This window comes from Erpetoichthys calabaricus, chromosome 1 (genome assembly GCF_900747795.2).
Source record: "Erpetoichthys calabaricus chromosome 1, fErpCal1.3, whole genome shotgun sequence".
Lineage (NCBI taxonomy): Eukaryota > Metazoa > Chordata > Cladistia > Polypteriformes > Polypteridae > Erpetoichthys > Erpetoichthys calabaricus.
This window is the reverse complement of record NC_041394.2, coordinates 64,878,122-64,903,739: the sequence shown is the minus strand read 5'-3', so window position 1 is coordinate 64,903,739 and position 25,618 is coordinate 64,878,122. Positions and strand designations below refer to the sequence as shown.

Genomic DNA, 25,618 nt, shown 5'->3' with positions numbered 1-25,618 from the left:
AAAACCTGGAAATCCAATCCAGACTTCTTTTTATGGTTACATATTGGATTTTGTTGCACAATAATTTTTCTTTCTGTTTCAGACCCATGCTAGTTTTGGCTACAGTTTCACCCCCTGGTCATCCATTGCCTTTATGGCCTATCAATTCTTTACCATCTCTGATAAAAAACAGCTTATCATTTGCTGGATGACACAGGCTGTAACCTGCTAGTACCTGACATTTCACGCAAGTGTCATTGGGGTATTTTCCAAATAAAATGGAAATAACAACGCGGCTTAGCCTAACTTCACCCAGTTCCTAGTTGTCAATGAAAAAGCGACATAAAAGAAAGGCTTACTATTGGATTTTTAACTCTTGGCTGCTGTTTTTGAAAGCAAAATTAACCCTTTTTTAAGCAAGATAAAAGAACAAAGGCATTCTTTTTAAATTAAACACATACCTGGGTAGATAAGAAATTAAAAGCATTTGCTAAATTTCTGAACAGTGTTGAAAAAGCAAAATCAAACAAAATGCAGAGAGATCAAATAAAGATTCGCTCATTCACCTATGTATCCTTTTATTCCTGATCAGGGCTGCATGGAGCACATGAACAATACAGGAAGCAGATTATAACATGACAAATAAATGGAAATAGAGGTACATAACCAAAAGCTGACAAAGAGAATATATAAATCAGAAATTAAACTGGAATTCTGAAGGATCTGTGAGGTTTCACCATTACCCTTCTAAAAACATTACCAGTGCTTTATTTTTTAACCATAATTCTGTTTTTCTTGATGTCAAGCATATTCCAGTTTTGTCTGAAGTTTTGGTAATATTAGTTACTATGGAAAACTGGAACTTTTTTCAAGGCTGAAATGCATCAAGATCTAATCCAGGTATGTGAGAATACAATGTGAATACTATAAGTGTGTAAAAGGTAATATATGGGAAGACAAATAAAGAATATGATAAATCTCATAGACCAAAGTAGGGAAGCTTTACAAATAGTTGTGATAAAGTTGTGGTCCTTGTTGGATCAGGAGACAAGCAACCATGGACAAGAAGTGTAAGGCATTTTATAAAATAATATATGGTGAGATCCCCGTGACCCTGTGTTCGGATTCAGCGGGTTGGAAAATGGATGGATGGATATATGGTGAGATGAAGCACTGGGATGATGGCACGTGAAAGGATCAAGAAAACCACAAAACTTAAGGTTTTGCTAAAGCTTCTTGTAACTGTATCATTTCTGCCCATCTTGCTCTATAATTAGAGATATGTAATTAAGTACAGATTGCAGAAGCTCAAGGTTTACCTTCAAATAAAAGCAACAGCTGAAGTTAAGACTTTCCATGCTAATCACAGTCAATTTGTTCTTTTTTACCATCTGTTATATGATTTTCTTGCAAACTGTGCATGCGCTAAAGGCTTCTCTCCAGATTTTAGGTGTTCATTATTTATGTAATGTACTGTAAATGGAGAAAGTCCACCTGACAGCTCTCTTCATTCTGAATAATTCCAAGAGAAAGGATATTTAAAATGGGATTTATCTGTAAAAAAATATTTTAACACTTTGTTTTACACAAATGAAAATTGTAAACCAGTAAGAAAATCTTGGCTGCCCTTATTTCATAGTGTAGGTGAGATATTTGTTTACATTTGTTACACCATACAAAAAACCTTTATTCTCACTATCAGTCTTTCTGTCTCTCTTTAGCCTCACATTATTTCTTCCCATCATTACGGCATAAACTATTTTTTTCCTGACCCTAAGACCTTTGAATACATGAACTGGGGTAAATCACTACGTGCACTGCTCATTTTGCCTGCAGGCAACCAGCTTGTCCTAGGTATTTCTGCCCCCCGGGCCCTGTGTAGCCCACAAACAGTAGGTCTCCACAACAGGTTCCATGCTCCCATCTCTCTTCCATAGTCACACCTTCTGGCCTGAATGTCTTCTACCTTTTGCCTGCCTCTGGTTTGTGAAAAAAAATTAGGGAACCATCCATCCATCTATTCCGCTATATCCTAACACAGGGTCACAGGGGTCTGCTGGAGCCAATCCCAGCCAACACAGGGCACAAGGCAGGAACAAATCCCTGGCAGGGCGCCAGCCCACTGCAGGGCACACACACACACACACACACACACGCACACACACACAAACACACCTATGACAATTTAGGATCGCCAATGCACCTAACCTGCATGTCTTTGGACTGTGGAAGGAAACTGGCGCACCCAGAGGAAACCCACGCATACACGGGGAGAACCCAGGTCTCCTTACTGCGAGGCAGCATCGCTACCACTGTGCCAACATGCTGCCCATAATTTGGGGAACATAAATATTTAATATAAATTAGAAAACAAACAAATACACTTGCTTTGAGAGGGGTGGTTCCCCTTTTTAAAAATGGACAAGAGAGTGTGCTCTATTTACTAAGGGATCGTATTCATCACTTCCCCACATTATATGTGACTATGAGACTACCTTTATATTCTTTTACTGTGGTATCCCACATTTTTGTGAAGTTTGAACAATGAAAATTTTTGTTTTGTGTCTCAGAGAACATTTCTATCCTGGTTTGTTAATTTTCATATTTTCTAGTAAAAAGTACACTTTAGTATACATATATATATATATACTTTGTTATATGTAAATAAATCTTTAATGTTCCACCATGTCAATTTGTGCATTTTTATGGGAGCCGCCATTTCATGGTTTGTTGCTAAGACACTGCTACTAGTTAACAGAGTGTGTGAACTTGTATGGTGTAATATCTGATATCAGTTATGCAGCAGCACTAAACACCACCTCAATGCTTTACTCATCATTTGTGATTTGGATTCAAACCTCAAAAGCTAAATATTTTATACATTTCTCTATTAATGTTTCTTGTTATAATCCTCTGCTTCCCTTTTCATATACAATTTCTGGATAACATTTTGATTCCAGGTAAAAGTGTCTTTTAACTTCTCAGTCCCATGTGCTCCTATTTTTTTTCTCCCCCCATTATCTGGCAGAACACTTCTTAGAATTCCTATTGTGGAGTACTGGAGTGTTGAACAGTTTAACCTCAGATCCTAGAGGACCAATGTGGATGCTGTCCATATTTCTTTGTCTTCGTACAAATATTTGAATGGTCATTGGAGTTTGAAAGTACTATTTACAATATATGTACTTTGTGTAGGCTGGATGGATGGAGTGTAGTTTTTAGGTCTTTAACATCTATCTAGCTATCTATCTATCTATCTATTTTATAGTGCCTTTCATATCTGTTTATCTATCTGGTCATTCTACATGCTCTCATAGTCATCATCATAGTGTCAATGCATATCTTGGCTTGTCCAGTACCAGACACATAGGCTAAAATGTATTATACCCTTTCCACCATGTTACCCAATCTGATGCCAGGTTTCACATTTCTACTGTAATCCAAAACTTCAGTCCATTACATTCTGTCTCCTTATTCTTCCCATAACTTGCTCTACAGATGTGGAAAGGAACAGGTGCACCTACCACCCAAATTATATACTACACGTGTCTCTAAATTGTCCAATCCTCTGCCAAGTTGCCAATTTTACCATTCTACAAAAGCTCACACCAAATGTCTGCACCCCCACCTATGTAATCTTTCAATAACATGGACTTCTGTCTGTACTATAACACATTCATAGCATAAGTCCAATTCAAATCTTATTTTGCTTCTGTCCATATAGTGCAGTCCTTGGCCATTTACACTGTATTCCATAAAACCACATTATACAATCACTAGTCCTTTCTCAAGTCTTGCATCCCAGTTTATCATTTACCACACCCACAAAGTCATTCCTAACCTAATTTTATTCTACACTTGCTGCCAGTCTGCCTAGTTCTATGCAGGTTTCCCAGGCATACCTCATCTGAGCGCAAATGCACATTGTAAGATCTACAGACCTCCACATCTTAAAACATAACTCACTCCCAACCTGTCTTGTACTACACCAACAGGACAATTTCAACGTAAGGCACACTACTATTTTACTAACCACAAACACATTATACTGTAGCTCAACAGGTGCTCAACAGTGCCCAAAGGGGTGGGACTCACTTAAGTAAAGGTCGGTCTGGCCCAAGCTCCTTTATCTTCTTTTTTTCTTCAACTGAATGATTTATGGAGAGATGTTTCATTAAAGAAACAACTGAATTTTCTTTGATTTCTTGTTACACTTGAAGTTGCTATCTCCCTAAAGTCACGCACGCTCATCTGTAGTTATGTTAAAGGCAGGTGTGAACTATGAACCATTGATGTGAACATGAAATAGTGTGTTGATGATTGTCCAATCACATTAGGTTAAAAAAACCTAAAACAATGCTAATTCTCTTCTAGTTAACGTAGAAATGTTTGTGGAGCAGAGAACTGCATCCCTTGAAAAATCTGAAAGCAACCAATTAAAGGGCAACCTCAGGTCACCTGCTTGCCAAAAGATTAAGGACTTTCATAAATTCTCATTTGGCTGGCATCCTTTACTCAGGAAATATAGCTATTCACACATAAATTAAACAAATATAAGTCAGAAGCAATTTTTAATGGATGTTGACATGCGCTGACACCAGGCATGTTACACAAATAAACAAATTTAATTCATGATCATTTTGCATTTCCTAATTTATTTGAGTTTTTTAAAATATTTTGTGGTAGAGCGGTGCCCAGTGTACTGCATTACAAACCACCACTGCTTTGCGGACAAGGAAAAGGTTTAAGACTGTGAACCCATTATGTAAGGTACTATCAGTGTGTAGATTTCTGGATCAACTGCTGCATGTATTCCTGTCCCCACATTTGCAGAGCAAAAATTATGTTCAAAGTCTACTCCATTCATTATGGCTGATGAGCTATGACAAGGGTGTATCTTGGCTACTCTTCATTAAATTATTTTTGTGGACAGACTATTACGATCCAAATGAAGTTTGGTTAGTATCCAATTTGCGTATATAAGAGCTGCGGCTCTAATGTTTGAAGGTGATGGTTTTCCTCTAGGCAACATTAAACTGACTGCAATGATGAGCAGAGGAGAATTAACACTTCCAAACCTGAGGTCACAATCCTCTCCCAGAAAAGAGTGACTTGATCCCTAATGCTAATGGAAGAGTAGATACCCAATGTGGTTGATGGATGACTTTGAGGACCAAGGTCTTGTTCACAAGAAAGGAAAAAGGAGATCATGAGATTTAACAATGAATCACTGGAGCCAATAAGAGTTTTATGGACATTGTACCAGACTGTGTTGATGAAGCCGGAGCTAAGTCCTTGGGTGCAGCCTATTATTTACTTGTCTGCCTACATTCCTACCTTCATATGGTGTAGTGACTAAAAGAATATGTGGCTGAAATTAATTCCCAGGGCTGGTGAACTTTCAGTCCATGATGTGGCGGGCAAGTCTCCAATATGAAATGGCCTCAGACTAGAACTACTGTTAATTCAATAATAAAAAAAAGTTAAAGTGAGATGAGAATATAACTTGGATGCCTCATTGACAAGCTTCTGGGGGGGAAACCTGCTCTGTTTATTTTGGTATATCGCCACTGTGTCCCTAACCAGGAAAAACAAACAGAAATATAAGTTGGGTGAAATAAATACATATGTGAACAAATAAGCTGCTCCATATCATTAAAAATCAAATACTTCACATGCTAGTTATTTGTAAATGATGGTCAACATATCATAGAATAGGATTAATACCTGGCAATCGACCCTGATTTATTTAAAGTAATCATCTTTTAGTGATTTTATTTTCAAAGGTGAAAATGGCTTTGATAGAGGAAATCATAGAAAAGATTTTGTTTCACAGATCAAGACTCTTGCTATTAAATTAAAATCACAGACATAGGTGCTGAAATTCTTAGGCACCAACAGTATATGATATTTAGCACTTTGCAGATTTTTTACTTTTAATGTGACTTGCAGTAAACATATTGTATATGTATTGGCCAGCATGACAGGGAATTTCTGAGAACTGGCACTATAATGGAGAAGGCGGTGGTTCAGTCTTATAGCTGGGATCATTCTGAATATATAAACATGACTAGACTTGGTGGGCAACATTAACTATGATACAAAAAAGCCAGATCAGGATGTTTTTCTTGTGAAAGCTCTGGTCTTTTGCATAACATAACATTCTCAAACCATCTTAATATATTATGGGGTTACAGGGCTGTGAGGAGCCACAGTTTTTGGCACAAGGCAGAAATATGCCTTGGAAATGGCACCCGTCCATAAAAGCTTACTCTCACTTACACAACCACTACTCCAAATTGGAATTGCTAATTAATCTAACATGAACCTCATTGATCATGTGGGAAGACTATGCCCCTACAGCCAGGGTATTTCATTTTGAAGGGTTAAGAAAGTATAAACTATCTATACGCTAATAATTATTCTTAGGGTGCTACTAGTACATTTAGAAAATATCTATATGCTAATAATTATTCTTAGGGCACTACCAGTACATTTAGAAAATGTAAATTAATATAAAAAAACAGAGGCACTAAACACTACACCACTTTGGGTGTTAAGTTCATAATAAATAGTTAATTAGAACATTAGAAGATTACAAAAATTTTGGTGAGAACAGACCATTTAGCCCAACAAAGCTCACCAATCCTATCTACATAATTCCACCAAAATAATATCAAGTCAAGTTTTGACTGTCCTTACCTGTTAACTATGTCTCTGCCATTCCAACACATGTCCCATCACAAACATTTCTAGTAATAACATTCATTTTATTTGTCATTCCAACACATGGTGCATCACAAACATTAACACTGCATTTATAAACCCCATACCAAGTGACATATAAAGAGACATCTGCATTGTACTTGTCATTCCAACCGATGGCACATCACAAACATTTGTAGTAATGCATCTTATTCTACAAATGTTTGTGATGCTCCATCCGTTGGAATGACAAATGAAATGCCTTTTATTGCTACATGAATTTCAAAATACATTCCAGTAGATGGTGCAATGCAAAAGGTAACTCTGAGGTCTGTGTTGATTACTTACATTTTAGCCCATCTGATACGGGTAGCACAGCTAGTTCTTCATAATTTTAAACACTTCAATCATGTCACCTCTTATTCTCAATTGACTTAAACTAAAAATGTTCAAATCTAATATTTCCTCAGAACTCATACCCTGGGATCGGCCTAGTCTCTCTTCTCTAGATCTTTTCTACTGTTGCTATGTCCTTTTGTAGCCCATAGGCCAAAATGGCATGTAGTTCTCCAAGTCAGGAGACTGTGTTCCTTTAATGTAGGAAGGGACATCCTTCATATACTGTATTCTATAGCTCTGTGATGGCCAGTATAATTTTATATGCTGTGGTGGGCTGGGCTGTTAAAACAAAGCTGAGTGCCATTATAAATAATTCTGCACATCTTCTCCCTGACTCACAAACACAGAGTATTTTCAGCCAACGAATTATTAACATATGTCTACATAATGCCTCACTGTGACTGTGACAGTCAAGTCATAAGTTTCTTTCTTTTTATTTTTCTTCTTTGTTCAGACCAAAGTGTGTGTTTATTTATGTATTTTTTTATGTATGTATATATGTATTTATTTATTTAAAGAGCTTATGTAAAATGCCAAATTTCCCCTGGGGACAAATAAAGTTCTTTCTTTCTTTCTTTCTTTCTTTCTTTCTTTCTTTCTTTCTTTCTTTCTTTCTTTCTTTCTTTCTTTCTTTCTTTCTTTCTTTCTTTCTATCTATCATTGAAGTGTGCTCTACACATCCTGCTGCATAGCCTATTCAGTCCTTAGCCTTCGTTGTGGTCTTCTGGACACTATAATACCTACAGTAAGTCCTTCTCATAAGGTGTATTTTGAGATTCAGGCTTCCCACTGTGTGTTCAAGTCTTTGTACAATTCTTTCTTTCTTTTACATTAAATTTCATCTGTCCCATCCTGGACTGACATCCTGATTTGATGGGTGAGTTGTGCACCTTAGGGATGCTTTGTGCTCCTGTTTGGATCTCCTTTGGCAAAAAGGATTTGGCTGAACAGTCAGACAAAGCACTGTTCACAACAACCCTCATAATGGTACAAATTTAAAAAAAAAAACAAAACAAAACAATTTACACTGCCCAGGATAGGGTTACTGGAACCCACTACTGGAGCCAGATCTGAGGGTTGCTTTCACTGGTGAGCACTTGTTGGTCAGGCTCAATTTGAAACTGTGATGTGGACCTGTCTTGTGGGCTCGCTACGTGCAAGATGAAGGTGAGGGTCACGTATGATGCCAGTTTAGTGGCAGGCATAGGAAGGAATATCTAGACAGACCAGAACATGGCAATGAAGACAGGTTTTGGGAGGTGGAAAAGTAGCAGCTAGATATTCTGATTTTTGATTTGATATATTTTATTAATCCTTAAAAGGAAATTGTCTTTTCACATTACCTTTGGAGGTCAGAGAGTTGGGTCAGCCATTGTACAGCGCCCCAGAGCAATGTACAGGGTATTGTATGATCTTAAATAATATCCTCCCACATATTTTTCAAGCTGGCCTTATCCTCAAATGAATGTCTGAAACCAACCAGGTAAATAATATAAGTCCAGCCATCACACTTAAAATATAAATTAACAGGATAAAAAAATACTTAATTCAGAAACCTTCTCTAATATATTTCGTAGTATAAATCAGTCTGTAAATTATTCTAAGGATGGTACTATATACGGGCGACTTATAAACTATACATAGAAATCTAGTCCTTAGCAAAAGTTGAAAGATAAAATAGATAACGATAATGCAGGATGTGTTTTCTTGATTTCTGAATTAAGTAGTCCAACATGTATCGTGAATTAATTTGGTAGGCATTTCTCTTAAGAGTTCATGAGTAGAAAGCGAAGCAGATCGAACATTGTTCTGAGTCACAGTATACCTTTAAAAGATCTATGAAAACTAGAATCAGACATAAATTTGGAGTCTCAAAATATGCGCAACCGTTTATTTAATGTATTCTAGCGAAGAGGCAATAATTAATGAAATATTGATGAAAATTGTTTTATTCACTTCGGCATTTTTAATTCTTTTATAAATTTTCCATTCAACCAGCCGGATCACTTTAAATAGAAAACCACAGATATTTCAAACTGGTGTAACGTGAGGGCACCGCACGTCTGCGCGCCGTGGTCCGCTAGTAAATGTAAACTAAAAGAGTGGGAGGATGTATCGTGTAGCCACGCCCATTTCCGTTCTGATGTCCCACGATTCGATATTTCGTATAATGAAAAAAAGAAGGGATGTACGGGACCTCATTATGCAAATCACGACATCCGCGCTCCGCCCCCGACGTTCTGGCGTCTCCAGTAGCCGTTGACGGCTCCTCCGGAGTGGTGACGGTTTGATCTGTCTCTCTCATTCTTTTTTCCCCCTTTTTTTGTTTAATAATTTCAATTTGGCCCGTTTCGTAAATCCGGCTAACTTCAATTTTAATCCATATTTTTCACACTACATTAGAGACACCCGGCAGGACGAGCCCAGGTCTGTATTATCTAGCATCTTAATGTATTTTCCGGTGCTTACAAAGTTTATCTTTGTATTTCCGCATTATTGTACATCAGTATGTGATCCAGATGCTTACAGTTGGAGTTATTATATTAATATTATTAACGCCTGCACCGGTAAGTTGTTGTTGTTTGCTGCCCGACGCCATTTTGTTTTGTTCTTGGGGTTTTCTTGTCGCAGGAGGCTTGGAAATGTCGGGCTCATTGCTTGCCGAGTTAAACTGATAGCTTGTCCTGTACGAGTATAATTTATGCTATTTATGTAGTCATTAAGCATTTGAAATGGAACGGTTGTATGTCATGTTTTGGAGCAAAAGAGAAATGCAGACTAGAGGCGGCCATTGTGAAAACGGGGCAGAAGCGCAGACCTCACTGCTCTGGCCGAACTTGGCTGCAGCGATTTCGAAGAATAAGTAACACACTTGAGATCTGATATCGATCATTATCTAATAAGTATTACAGATGCCGGATTCTCGGAGTAGTTTTTATTTTAGTGCCGTATTATTTTTACAGCCATCTTTGCGTATCGTTTAAATCTTCTTCTATTTGGCCAGTGTATACATGACTATTATATCTGATGCCAGACCCCCCTCCCATAGAACACACGTATACGTAGTTACTAGATGGATATCTTGTTTAAGATCTTTTTAATTAGAAATACCGGTTTCCCGATCCATTTCGATTGAAAGTAGATTTAAAAACTGACATGGGCTATCTAGATTGTCTTGGTTACTGCGCATTTATATACTCTATAGCTAGAATTCACATAATTATAATTCTATTTCTGTAGTTTTAAGAAGATCGAGATTTACACGTTTTAATTGTATCGTTTTGTTAAAGGTTGTAGTCTCGTTGCATTAATAATATCACGTAATATAATACATTTTAGGTTGTCTTAAGTTCTTCGTAAATGCTCAGCAATGCATCCTTGTTTTGTATAATTAATGTAAATCGTGATATAAATATTATTGTGTCGTATTTATGCCGACCGAATGTGCGATTGAACCCCATGCCTTATCAGTTCGATTACTTTAAAGACGTCACATCAGACAGAGAGTAACGCGTGGCGTTTGAGGCCCTACGGTCCTGTGTATGCGTGTTCGGATGAGTACGGCATGAAGTATTGTTGCATGGAGGCGCTTCATATTCATATTTCTATCATTTTTACATTCGCCACATGTGCTTTTTTGCCAGTCTTAGAAATAACGTGCAGAGTGTTTCTAAGGGTAAAACAGTACGTTCTTTTTAGTGTTCTACATTACCTTATTTTCCTCTATAGCTCCCAAACACAATCATGGCCTTGTCTCCGCAATCTTGGTACCAATGATGTATAGTAAAAACCGTTATTGTTTGTTGGGTGGGTTTGTGCGTTTGTGGTATGTTTTGATCTGATATTTTTCTGTATTGTAAAGGTGTATAGTGTAAAATATGCTGTAATAATTGTGTTTGTCTTGCCTTTTATTTAATACGTTATCTTCAGGCCTAGAAAACTGTATCCAGAGTAGGCATTCCGTATTGTTTATTTTAATTAATCAGTATATTCTTAATTCTATCGTTTTTATTTTTAATATAATTACATTATTCACGTGAAATTGTGTTGCCGTGGAAACTGTCAGGTACACTGGTAAGACTACCGACCATTAGAGATGTGTAGTGTAGCATCCTAGAGAGAAGGCTAAACACCCACAGACCTTTTGAAGTAAAATTCAAAATCTAGCAACCTATTTATAAGTGGGAGACAAGTACCGGGAGTTTTTTAATATTAACTATTCTTAGGACAGAGGAAGATAAAGTAATGGTGAGTGAGTGTTTAAGTAAAACAAACAAAAAAAATCAAACATGCACGTTTTAGTTTGTGTTTGTTGTTACATAAAAGGAAAGGGTGTCTGCTCGTAGCAGGTTTACATTTCTTGTTCCTGTTAAGACTTAAATCTTTTATCAGCTCATGTAAAAATATTGCATTAAGACAGCATTGTTTGTTGCAATGAATTGCTACATGGACTGTATTAAAGGTTGCCTGAGTGTTTGCTTAATGCTCACTCAGTTTTATGCTTAAACTGACCAAATCTGAAATAAAGATTTCATGTTGTATTTGGTTCTAGGTGGTGTTAAGGTTTTAGTGTAAAATATAAAGTTGACTATGCTGTTTTAATTACTGTGGTTCATAGACATGTGATGTAATAGTTTGTTTTGTATAATAGGAGTGAGAGAAAAAGAGTTAAATTTACGGTAAAGTACTGGTAGCTGGGTTGCCAGAATTTTACCGTTAAAAAAAAAAAAAAAAAGTGACAATATTTTTAGGTCTATGAAAATGTTATTTTTACAAAAAAAACTGGCAGCTGGGTTGCCAGAATTTTACCGTAATAAGGTGACAGTAGTTTTAGGTCAACGGTGTAACTTTGTAATAAATGTTTTTTCATTACAATACATTCCAACAGAAAGGAATGTTTAACCATAACCAGAAACCCCCATGCACTGTAATAAATATGCCAATCAGTAAACCATTAGAAAGTATTATCAGGATCAAATCCCAGTATGCACTTTGGTTCAATAAAGTAACAACAACCAATAGCAATGTTGTACAATTTAATTATACACATTGAAACAATTCAGTGTTTAAGGAAGTTACAGCACATTGTCTGGTGGAGAAGTAAAGTTTGCTTTTGTGGTGGTTGGTGTCCTACAGGTGTGCTAGCTTATCGAATACAACCCACCATAAATCAGCTTCCATAATCTCAGAAAACCTTCAACACACAGGGAAAAATATGTCTGCTAACTTTAAAGTTTTTTCCCCCCCTGTTCAAAGGTATGCGGTTCACCAGGAACAATATGGTAAAAGGGGGCGTGTCCTTATGCAAATATCATAACTTTGGGGTGACTGTCACAGTATTTTACCGTTTTAAATTTTACAGTTGTTTACCTTTGCAATTTAACAGAGTGACACTGTAAAATTAGCAGAGATTTTTTTTAAGTGTGATTGTAATGTATCAGTAAACGGTATGTAGCATATTTTGAAGGTAGAAAAATATAAATTTTACAGAACTCGACTGTAAAAAAACAAAATAATGAAAAGTATTGTTTAAGGTAATTTTCAGTAGAACATAAGGTAACTTTCCTTTTTTCAGAAAAGGTATTTTACTTTCACTATTTACAGTATTTTTACCATTACATTTACAGACATTTTTTATAGTTTATATATTTTTGTAAGGTTGGGCCTGTGAAAAAGTAAAAATAATCTAAGTATCCAATTAAAAAAAGTTGGAAAAATAATACATTGATGTAGTATATGCTTTGTATTTTTGACTTTTAATGAACATTACTGCATTTGGTTTTAGAACTGCTGAAAGGTTACATATACCTCTTGAATATGTAGATATACATCAAAAAAGATTAAGTTTGTAGCTTTAGGCCACAAAATTCAGAATGCATTTTTTCTTCACCTCATGCCTGGGAATATCATCATGGCCGAAATTATCAACACCCCTGGAATTTTCCCAGAAAATGCACCATTTCTCCCAGAAAATTGTTGCAATTACAAATGTTTTGGTATATACACATGTTTATTTCCTTTATGTGCATTGGAACAACACAAAAAAAACGAAAAAAAGCAAAATCTGACATCATGTCACACAGAACTCCAAAAATGGCCCGGACAAAATTATTGTTACCTTTTCAAAATTGTGGGAAAATTATTTTATTTCAAGCATATGATTCTCGTTTGAAGTCACCTGTGGCAAGAAACAGGTGCTGGCAATATAAATCTGAAGCCAGTTAAAATGGAGAAAAGTTGACTTCAGCATCTCCATAGTGAAAGACATGCCTGTCTGAATAGCTGACATCAGATCTGCCAGCTCTTTGAAAGTGGATATTTTTTAATATGAAAGATGAAGTAGAAACAAATTCGAGACTGATACGTCATGGGGGGGGCATGTTGTGTGAGTGTGGCTTCAGGTATTGCAAGGTAATGCAGGGTGATGGCAAGCTGCATTGTAGTCTCCAATAAGATCAATATGTGTGCTTCAATGTTTGATGAATGGTTCGATGTGGTGAAGCAAATTATCAAACTTAAATGCTGGCATTCAAAAATTTGTGGTGCTTTTCTTCATCCATTTCTTGCATAGGCAATACAAGCTTTGCATATATCTTATCGTAATGACGTGATACATTTAAAGGTCTCGCATACCATCTTCTATGTCATTTTTTTTTTGCACCTTCACAACAGCATCAGATTGCATAGATTTTTATCTTCAGCATCTTTCTTCCCTCAACTTACAAAACAATGAAGCTGGACATTGTTTTTGTACAATGGTGATGTCTTACACTGCCATCTGGTGGAATCCTCCAGATTTACATGAAGTAAAAAGCAAAAGTATAGACAGTGCACCGCTTACGTAGTAGCAATGTCCGCAAGTGTACATGTTGCGTAGCGTTAACGTATTTCCCGGGCCTTAGTGTTCCTCTTTTATGTAAATCTGAAGTGTACCATCCCCCATCTCCCACGTATATTCTGTTTTTGCCTTGTGTGTATTGCTTTGAAAATATTGCAGTCAGTCAATAAATACTAGCCTTACATAACTAGGTGCGAGTTGTGTAAGTCTCAGTAGCTTATCTGCCAGTTTTTAACAGTGCATCTTAATAAGGACATGCTGTATGTATCCTAATAACATGGTGATTTTCAGAGTATTTATAGGTTTGAATTGCTTATAAAGTGAAGATGGCATTATATGGCAGCTGTTTATAACTAAAATCCCTGTGGCCACGAAAAAACTCGTAACCCCTGGGCCACCGTAAATTCCTCGGCACCCCTCTCCATTAGCATCTTTTGTTTTGCAAATGTGTTGATCAGCACAAGCAGCCTGCTATCCCATCACCCCCACTGCCACAGCTCAACTTGGGCAAAAAGTTCTCCCAGCTCAAGTCTTGTATATCTGGGTGTAAGGTGCCTAGAGTTGTTTAGGGTAAATAATATATCGTTATTTGGAACACTTGCATTTCATGTGTGTTCCATGTCTACAAAGATCTACGTAAATGTATGATGACGGGAAATGCAAGAAATGTTGAACATAGTACTAATGTTAAAATTTTGATATGAAGTGTATATGTAATGTGTGAAGACTGAAGGCCAAATATCAAATAAACACTTTCACAAAAGGTACACATATAACAAAACAAGCACACTTTTATTCAAGAATATAACTGAAGATTAAGAAATCGGGTTAGGGTATGAAGCTGACACAACTGCTTGGGTGGTACAGTGGTAAGAACTGCTGACTTATAATCAAGAGGTTGTGGGATTGATTCCGGGTGCTTCCCAGAATTACCGTTTTGAGTAGTAAGCTGCTCTTATTGTTACTACTATATAATAAAAAACATACATTTGATTTGAGTCTGTAAATTTATGGTACTTGTAAGGGTTAGTGTTTTTTTTAGTATTTTTCTTTTTTTTTAATTCAGTTTTAGTCTTTCAGTCATGTGCACACTCCCCCTGACCTGACACTGCTGTTTTCAAATAAAGACATGCTATAGCAGAGGTGAACTCAGATGAGGATGAGGGTTCTACATCAGAGAAAAAGGACTGAAGCCCTCTCTGCAAGAAAAGTCCAGTCACACATAAGAACAATGCAAACTGCACAAGGCGTAAAGGTGAAAGATGGCACCGTTTGGGTGATGCAAGAGGTTTGCCGTCATCCTGCAGGTCAATCTGCCACACCCATATCCTTCAATGAAACAGCAGGGCATGCTGAGTTCGCCAAGTATCGTACAAAGTTCTGTTTGTGATTGTGTTTTGTGATGATCTTTATATGAAAAACATTTATTTTCTATAAAAGCCTAATCGAATGCTATTTACCTTAATGTATTTACTTACCTTCCTTGAGGGTAAAATCACAAGTAGACTGCAGAGCGTCCTGTGTTTGATTGACATGGGCATGCTGACAATGTACATGTGCAATGCCACTCTTTATTTAGGAAAAGATCAGTTGCATAAAGTGTGACAGGAGCTTCCACCTGCAGCTAAAATCATTTGCGTACTGAAGTAGCATTGCACATGTACTTTGTCAGCTTGTCCGCTCTCTGACACGCAAACACTGAGTACTTTCAGCCAACAAATTATTCAGCAGAAGTATTTTGTTTCTTTTTAAATTTTCTTCCTTTTTAGGCATTCTGGTATTTTCAGAGCCTAGAGGTGTGTATATTTATTTTTGTTTTTAAATTTATTTGAAGAGCTACTTTGCTTACCTGAGGACAAATAATGTTTGGTCTGTCTTCTATCTACTATTTTCCTTTAATCTAAAGTGTTCACCAAAATAAAAAAATGGTAGGCTAGAATTAACTATATGAGGGAGTTTAGGGTTGCTCAAAACAAAAACTCTAGCTTTGGGATATTTTTGATTGTTTGTATTTGAGGGTAGCCATTTATTTATTTTTTATGCAAACTTTTGCTTAACACTAGAATCCCTGAAGCATATTGTTTTTTCTGTTGTCCCTGACCACCTTAAATTTTCCTGACATACACCAAGAAGCTTGTAGCTCCTTATCACTGCACTAATTGCCTGCTTTGGTTTAGCAAATGTGTGGAATAGAAGAACGTAGCCTGCTGAAGCCCAGCTATCAGTTGGTACAAAGTAAAAGATGTTCACATACATGTGTGTTTGAATGTTTCATTTTCAACCAATCGTCACAGTGGTAACCTGTTCTGTCTCAGATCTACACAGATGACACAGTGGAAAAGCTAGCTACTGCTTAGCACCCTATAGAATATAGGTTCTCATCCCTGCATTTAGCTTTAGCACTTTGAGTAGTGAGCTGCTTTTATTATTATTATTATTATTATTATTATCATATGATAAAAAATACATTTTATGTGAGTCCGTAACACCCTGTGTAAATTTATGGTACTTGTAAAAGATGTTACTTTTCCTTGGACATGGACATTTACATCAACATGTCTTTTGAACGGTTTTTTAAATTGTTTTATTCTTGGGTGCTTGAATAAAACTGAATTTCAGTGATTTTGTTTTAGTTTTATTATTGGATTCTTGAATAAAATTTAATTTGAACGATTATTTTATTAAGTCTTATTCTAGGATTCTTGAATAAAAAGAATGACCGTGTACGAGGGAAAGAAACATCCACCATAGATACTGTGTTGTCTGTTTGCTCAACAAGACACCAAGAAGAAGTGATTGGATTGTGTTCGTTTCTGCTTTTATCGCTCCAGAACTAACTTTTACAAATACCATAAATTTACACAGGATGTTAGACTTATATCAAATTTATTTTTTTGTTGTGTGATAATAATTACAGCTCACTACTTAAAGGGCTAAATGCAGAGATGATATGGGATTCGAATCTATTATATTGAGGTTGCCAAGTGGTAGCTTATCCACTGCGCCATCTGCGCAGATTCCTCACCGAGCAGCATTTCCAGTGTGACTGGTTGAAAATGAAATGTGCAAACACACACGTATGTGGAACGTCTTTTACTTTGTACTGGCTAATAGTTGGGCTTCAGCAACATGTCAATTGATCAATTTCTTTTTCTTTGGTTTTATTCTTGAGTAAGGCATACTTGTGTTGTTAATACCTTTTGTGAAAGTGTTTATTGGATATTTGGGCTTCAGTCTTCACACATCCTACACTTCATGTCAAAATTATGTTATTACTGTAACATGATAACAGTTTGTTTTAGCCTTGTGTTGATCATTTCTTGACTTGCATTTCCTCTGTCATTCTGTCTTTATACAAATCGTTGTAGACACGGAACACACATGAAATGTATGTATTTCAAATCTCAGTATTTCATTACTTATATAATTCCTTGAAAATGCATCGTCAGGTAAATGCTTCAACAGAGACTTGAACTGTGAGGATTGCAGAAGGGTGATGCCTTCATCTGACTGAATGGGGGCGGATGGAGTAACAGGCCCAGATCTTTTAATCTACACTTTTGCAAAACAAAAGCAGGCCATTAGCACAGTGATCAGGACAATTTAAGGAGGGTCAGGGACAACGAAAAAAATCATAAGCTTCAGGGATTCTTGTATTAAGGGAATGTTTGCTTACTTCATTAAATGGTCTTCTATTATTTACATACAATATATGTGTCTAGTGCAGAACTGCACTAGTTTGACTTAAACAAAGCTTCTTATTACACTGTTTATAGTAAATAACATATTTCCCAAAAATTAGGTCTTCAAGCATCAACATATTTGTGAAGTAGGCTTGGGTTCGGCTTTGGGGATTGGAGAGAAAAATGTTAAAAGCAAAATTGAGAAAATTAGTTCTCTGGCCTAGAGATTGCATTTTTCCTACCTGCTCTCTGTAAACAGAATTCAGTTTACTGTTTTACACTGGTTGTGCTTATTTGCAGTAAGGAATGTCATGTCCCTGTGTCATGTGAAAGTAAGACAGCATTAAGCAGCAAAAAACGTAGTTGAGTGCTTAGTTGTTAGTACTTGGATTCACCTTAATGGTGATGATGGTTTATATACAAAAAAACGTGCCAAATTAAATTCAGACATGCTCATGCAGAATGTTGCTGTGGGACTGGAGGAGTGTGGCAATTTGTGGTTTTGTTAAAGCATAAATAAATACAAGTGAATTAGTGTGGTTTTGTTAAAGCATAAATAAATACAAGTGAATTAGTGTAACAGGTGAAACTATCAAGATTAAAAGTTAATTTATGATTTTTGTCTTGTGGGTGTTGTATTTATTTTTTTATTATTAACCAATGTATTCTGTTTTGGAGTATAGTATACACAGGCTGAACAATTTCTGCTGCACTGAGAGCTAGAAATGCTGAGATTTTGCATGGAATCAACTTGTGTTTGCTTTAGTGTATTTTTTTGTTAGCAGTTGAGAACATCAGCCCCTTATTTGAAAGTATAAGGGAAATGGAACCAATAGAAGAAGACTCTGCTTATACATGTAGATAAATGCATATTGAAATATTTATGGGGCTTTAGTACAATCCCTGTTAATGCCATTAGTTTAATTTTAGTGTTCTACAATTATGTTAAAATCTGAGATGTCTGATATCAAATCTGGTGAATACTGGAAATTTATCTCTTTGCTGTCTTGATTTTGTACACTTCTCCCCACTGTTGGCGTTGAAGAAGATAACCCCAGTGGATGTAGAAGATTTAAGGTAGCTAATAGTAAGAATGATAAAGGGTTTGTTTCTCGTTAAAAGAAGTTACCCCCACCCTGCTAACATTGTGGAAGGTCCAATAATATATCTTACCTATTTACAGAAGCGATCAAGAAACCTAATAGGATGTTTAAATTGTATATTTTGAGGTGTGGAGTACAATTCAAAAAAGGTTATACTTAAGTTATATAGCGTGCTAGTGAGACCTCATGTGGACTACTGTATTTAGTCTTCATTTTACAAAAATAACATAGCTATGCTAGAGGATCTCTAGGCTGATTCTGGGACTGAGAGGCAGTGAGCTATGAGAAGATATTGAAGGAGTTGAACTTGTTCAGTTTTAGCAAATGGATATTAAAAGTGGACATATTTGAAGTTTTTTAAATTATAAAGGAAGTAGTACAGTAGATTCCTGTTGCTACATTAAAATAATATCTGCAACATAAACTCGGGGACACTCGCGTGCAATAGGTAGTGATTAATAAAGAATATGGCTATGTTTAATATTAGTGCAGCAATATAATTGTTCCCAGACATTTTCTTTTACTACTTGTTTTTCTTTTTCTTGCTACCTCGCTGCATGTCCATATTACTAACCAAAGGTTATGGACGCAGGGCACATCGAAGCGCACGCGCACTGCAATGATGCGCACGTGCCCTGCCGCACTGCAACGAGCCCGCCCATAGCTAACGACACAGCCACAGAAAACACGCCTACCAGAGTGATCGCCACTGCAACGAGCCCACCCATAGCTGATGACAAAGCCACAGAGAACACACCCGCTAGACAAATGAAGCGCACGAAAAAGCTCCCAGGCAGAGGAGTCACGGCTCAAAAACGAAACAGCTCAACTAACGGAAATACAAATCCGAGCCCATAGCTCACGACACAGCCACAGAGAAAACAAAACCGAAACGATTCAGCGCATATGTGAATCACATTACAGTATTACAGTACGGAATCCCCGACGCCAGATGGAAAAAAACAATAAACGAACGCTCCGTATTAAACGTAAGTGCGATCATAATTCCTAACAGTAAACGACTTATGGCTAACGCGGTCACAGCTGCAAAAAGAAACAGCTCAACTAATCCACAATGAAAGAGCTCAACTAAATACAAACACAAGCCCGTATGGCTACGACCTGTAAACGAGCCCGTATGGATAAAAAGAATGCACGAGGGTGCCCACACAAAGAAACCGCTTTAGTACAAATATGTTTATTTAATTAAATGGCTACAACCTGTACACTAAACCTGAGGTGAAGCGTGTATGCCATTGGCACACGCACGATGACCCGCTAGACTAGATATACCAGACTCGGCCGTTTGCTAAGGCTGTACAAATCCGAGCCCATAGCTAAAACTTTACCATGGCTACAACCTGTACACTAAACCTGAGGTAAAGCGTGCATGCCAGGTTGTACAGCCTCCCGAGCGTGACCGCCCACACTACCTCATATACCACGTTCGTTTACTAATGTGGCCCTCCATGCCCGGATACGCCGCCATGGCCACTTCAGCACGCGAATCCACCGCCGTCAGCAAACGACTTCTCGCTGACGACACAGCCATAGAAAAACAAACACGCAACTGCATACCTGAAAACAATAAACGTAGGCGCCTACAACTGAGTCACAGCTCCAAAAAGAAACTGCTGCAGTACAAATATGTTTCTTTAATTAAATGAACTGTCCCAGGACACACCCACCCTCCATGACATTTCAAAGTTTAAGTCATGCTACTTGCTTGTTACTCTGAAAGGACAGTGACTGTCTTAAAACCTGGATATTTCAACATTACTGCTCTTCTGTTTCTTTGGTGAGTGTGGATAGTGAAGCCTTTCATTATGGCTCCAAAACGATCTGTTCCTGCTACTGCTTCAGGGGCCGTGCCCAAACGCCAACGGAAGATGCTAACGATTGCCAAAAAGGTAAAAGTTTTGGATATGTTGAAGGAAGGGAACAGCTACACTGCTATAGGACGCCATTACGGCATCAGTGAGTCCACAATTCTTTTTATTTAAAAAGGAGAAAAAGAATATAAGATCTACGGCCGCAGTGTCCTTTAACCAGGGTGCAAAACGAGTTGTAATTGGACGTAATAAGGCGGTAGTCCGGATGGAATCTGCTTTAGGGATTTGGATTGAAGACTGCCGGAAGGAGAAAAACAGCGGTGCTACAGTTGCCGGAAGAGGCTCCTTTTGAAGAGCTGTAACGCTCTCCTTTGTTTTGCAGTAAAATTAAACTCATTGTTATCGGAGAAGTCGTTGTGGCATTGTTGGTGAGTAACCATAATTAACTTTCTACATACAGTACTTAGTACATGTGCGTACATTTAGTGTCACTGTACACACATTTTACTGTATACAATTTTTCTTGCATTGTACGTATTTACTGCTGGTGGTCTGTCTATCGTAATGGCTGTAACATATGTGATATCGGAGACGCTCGATATCTTTAAAATAATATTTAGGTTTTACTATATATAAACTGTGTTTACATACATAATTTCAATGAATCTTACCTTATATCTAAGAGAATACAAAGTGTTTATGCTGTATAACTGTGGGAAATGTTTATAAGAGTGCGGGAGAGTTTATAATGGCTTAAAATATATAAAAATAACCATGTAAACATATGGTTTTTACTTTGCGGATTTTCGCCTTTCGCATTTGGTCTGGAACGCAACCCCCGTGATCGAGGAGGGATCACTGTATATATTTTCTTATCAATACAAAATTCACAGGTTACTTGCCTTGGGTAGGCTGAGACAGCATGGATTTGGGGGAAAAATAAGACTGTGACTTGTTTCTGCATCCTTACCAAGTAGTCTAAACAGAACTATATTTTATTTTCAATATTTTATTTTAAAATAATTCTTTCCACAGTTACTTTTGCTGTTCTTTTTCTGTCTTATTGTGATTTCCATTGAATGTTACACTGGTCTCCAATCTTATTTGGTGTATTTTTTTTAAGTTTGAATGTTGACAATCAAAAAAATATTTTAGGATTGACATCCTCATCATTATAGTGATGTGCTATGTCTGAAGCATCAGTGGTGGTGCAGAGTCACAGATTTAGTAGGTTTCTAGAACAGTATACAGTAATCCCTCCTCCATCGCGGGGGTTGCGTTCCAGAGCCACCCACGAAATAAGAAAATCCGCGAAGTAGAAACCATATGTTTATATGGTTATTTTTATATTGTCATGCTTGGGTCACAGATTTGCGCAGAAACACAGGAGGTTGTAGAGAGACAGGAACGTTATTCAAACACTGCAAACAAACATTTGTGTCTTTTTCAAAAGTTTAAACTGTGCTCCATGACAAGACAGAGATGACAGTTCCGTTTCACAATTAAAAGAATGCAAACATATTTTCCTCTTCAAAGGAGTGCGCGTCAGGAGCAGAGTCTGTCAGAAAGACAGAGGAAAGCAAACAAATCAATAGGGCTGTTTGCTTTTAAGTATGCGAAGCACCGCGGCACAAAGCTGTTGAAGGCGGCAGCTCACACCCCCTCCGTCAGGAGCAGGGAGAGAGAGATAGAGACAGAGTTTGTTTTTCAATCAAAAATCAATACGTGCCCTTCGAGCTTTTAAGTATGCGAAGCACTGTGCAGCATGTCGTTTCAGGAAGCAGCTGCACAAAAGATAGCAACGTGAAGATAATCTTTCAGCATTTTTAGACGAGCGTCCTTATCGTCTAGGTGTGCGAACAGCCCCCCTGCTCAATCCCCCTACGTCAGGATCAGAGAAAGTCAGCGCAAGAGAGACAGAAAAGTAAGCCGGGTAGCTTCTCAGCCATCTGCCAATAGCGTCCCTTGTATGAAATCAACTGGGCAAACCAACTGAGGAAGCATGTACCAGAAATTAAAAGACCCATTGTCCGCAGAAATCCGGGAACCAGCAAAAAATCCGCGATATATATTTAAATATGCTTACATATAAAATCCGCGATGGAGTGAAGCCGCGAAAGGCGAAGCGCGATATAGCGAGGGATTACCGTAATTTCATTTTTAAACTAAATTGAAAACAGATACTTTATAATGCTTTCTGAAATTTTATATAGAGATTTTGAAGCCAGAGTACTCTAAAATGTAATAGGTAATTTAAATGGTATGGCAGTGAGTGTGATGTAACCCGCAGTTAGTACGATATATTACTACATTTAAGGCCAGTCACATTCTGTGGCAAATTGTACAGTTTTCAAAATGTTTTACACAACGGAGTTGATACATAGTGAAGACTTTTTTTTTTTTTTTTTTTTTTTTAACATGAATTTATAAAAATGGATTGAGCACTTGAGAATTTTGACTTTATGAAGGGGGGTAGATGTTTGAAAACAAGCAAAAAGGAAAGATTTGAAAAATTATAAAAATTAGTACTTTGGGACTTGTATAACTGTGCTTAATTTCACTTGTCTAATTTTTATTTTCTAATTATTGGTATTAAACTTCTAAATTTTCTTAAACATAACCTCATTTTTTCCGCTACAATTTTACTCAAAGTCTTCACACTGTTATATTGTTTTTATATTTAATTATTTGATGTAATTGCTCAGTAATAACTTTATATGACTTACTTTATACTAGCACAGACATAAACAAAATATACACATCACAAGAAACGCATAAGTGGTAAACATTAACGCAACAAAGCCAATTTTCTGACTTGGGTAGTGTTAGGAGTAGGTGCTTTAACCACCATATTTTTCGCTCCTTAAGACGCACCTGACCATTAGATGCACCTAGGTTTAGGAAAACAAGAAAAAAAATATTCTGAACCAAATGGTGTACTAATATATTTAATAAAATTATAGCAGAATAATATTTCAACCATGTAAAGTCAACAGCTGTATTAAGAACCATCATCACTGTCATTAACAAATGAGGAGAAACTTTAAAGTTTACGCACTCTTCTAGTTTTCTGGAAACCAAAAGAAGTCCTCATAGCCAGTGTCAGAATTTATGAAGCTCAGTTGCTCACAATCACTTTGCAGGAGAACATACCAATCACGCGGCATAACCTGTCCAAAGCCACCAGGGGACAAAGCACGTTTGGACCAATGCTCCCTGAAGTTATATTGCCAGTCCGGTCCCATCTCTATTTGTAATGACACAAAGCCCTTCATCTTGTCTTTTGTTGTGGGTTTCCACTTTGAAAAATGAGAAGCTGTGCAAGCGCAACCCGCTATTCAAAAAATTGCTCTGGATACCTGTTTGTCTCATCTGACAGTAGCTGAAAGTATTCCTCCCACACGAACCTTGCCGTAGACGCATCGGCTGCGTGAATGCAGTCAGCTGGGGAGCCATTGGCTGGTGTTTGATCAGCTGATGCCAGTTCATCACTCTGTTGCTCAATCTCCTGATCACTCTCAACAAAATCAGATTCTGAAAAATCAGAGTCCGACTCAGCAGTAATGCGCAAAACGTCGTCTGCTGAGTAATTTGTTTTCTGCACTCTCTTCGCTCCCTTGTGAGATGTTGATGCCATCTTGCCTTTGTTTACATTTCATAACTCATGCACATGCAAAGATTAGATGCTGAGTCAATGAGTCAGAATGCCTGCAACGTAATGGTGAGTTTTGTCGCCATTAACAACTGCCCTCTACCCCTGGAAGTCGACTTTTGTCAGGTAATACATATCACGGTCTATGACACAATATTTGCTCCATAAGATGAACAGACATTTCCACACTTCTTTTGGGGGGGGGGGGGGGGGGTGAGAGAGTGCATCCTATGGAGCGAAAAATATGGTACTTTAGTAGATTTGCCATTAAAAAATTTTGAACATATTTATTCATTTTTATTAGTATGCTATGTTTATTTATTTTTTATTTTATTGATTTTATTTGAAAGAAACAACATTCAATACAGTCAAATCAAACTTAACAAACCAGAATTTGAGAGAAAGAGAGGAGAGCCAACAGCATGAACAAATCTTTGAAAATAACAACGGAGAATGTCCTTTTATTCGATATACCCTAAGTTCTTGTCAATAAGCCGCGGCTTATCTAAGGAAAAAAGTTGTGAAAATGAAAAAACAGAATATCGGCTTATACATAAGTCCGGCTTATACATCCATTGCGGGGGTTGCGTTCCAGAGCCACCCGCGAAATAAGAATATCCGCGAAGTAGAAACCATATGTTTATATGGTTATTTTTATATTGTCATGCTTGGGTCACAGATTTGCGCAGAAACACAGGAGGTTGTAGAGAGACAGGAACGTTATTCAAACACTGCAAACAAACATTTGTCTCTTTTTCAAAAGTTTAAACTGTGCTCCATGACAAGACAGAGATGACAGTTCCGTCTCACAATTAAAAGAATGCAAACATATCTTCCTCTTCAAAGGAGTGAAGCAAACAAATCAATATGTCTGTTTGGCTTTTAAGTATGCGAAGCACCGCGGCACAAAACTGTTGAAGGCGGCAGCTCACACCCCCTCCGTCAGGAGCAGACAAAGAGAGAGAGAGGGAGAGTTTGTTTTTCAGTCAAAAATCAATACGTGCCCTTCGAGCTTTTAAGTATGCGAAGCACTGTGCAGCATGTCTTTTCAGGAATCAGCTTTACAAAAGATAGCAACGTGAAGATAATCTTTCAGCATTTTTAGACGAGCGTCCGTATCGTCTAGGTGTGCAAACAGCCCCCCTGCTCAATCCCCATACGTCAGGATCACAGATAGTCAGCGCAAGAGAGAGAGAACAGTAAGCCGGGTAGCTTCTCAGCCATCTGCCAATAGCGTCCCTTGTATGAAATCAACTGGGCAAACCAACTGAGGAAGCATGTACCAGAAATTAAAAGACCCATTGTCCGCAGAAATCCGCGATATATATTTAAATATGCTTACATATAAAATCACAATTTAAATGACCGCTACGCGCTCGTGTTGACTCGGCGACGCCCAGAGCAGAAAGAACGTGCTCCGGCCGCTC

At 37.4% G+C, this 25,618-nt stretch overlaps 1 protein-coding gene across 3 annotated transcripts in view; it reads left to right on the top strand.

The window, feature by feature from the left end:
• The first annotated feature begins 9,316 nt into the window (after window positions 1-9,316).
• Window positions 9,317-25,618, top strand: part of prrc2a (proline-rich coiled-coil 2A) — a 191,059-nt gene continuing 174,757 nt past the window's right edge. For 2 of the 3 annotated variants that reach the window (XM_051919972.1, XM_051919969.1), the window contains exon 1: window positions 9,319-9,510. The gene's annotated coding sequence lies outside the window, so the exon portion shown is untranslated. Of the gene's footprint in view, window positions 9,511-25,618 lie in introns of all 3 variants that reach the window. The other variant, XM_051919979.1, reaches the window with a different exon arrangement.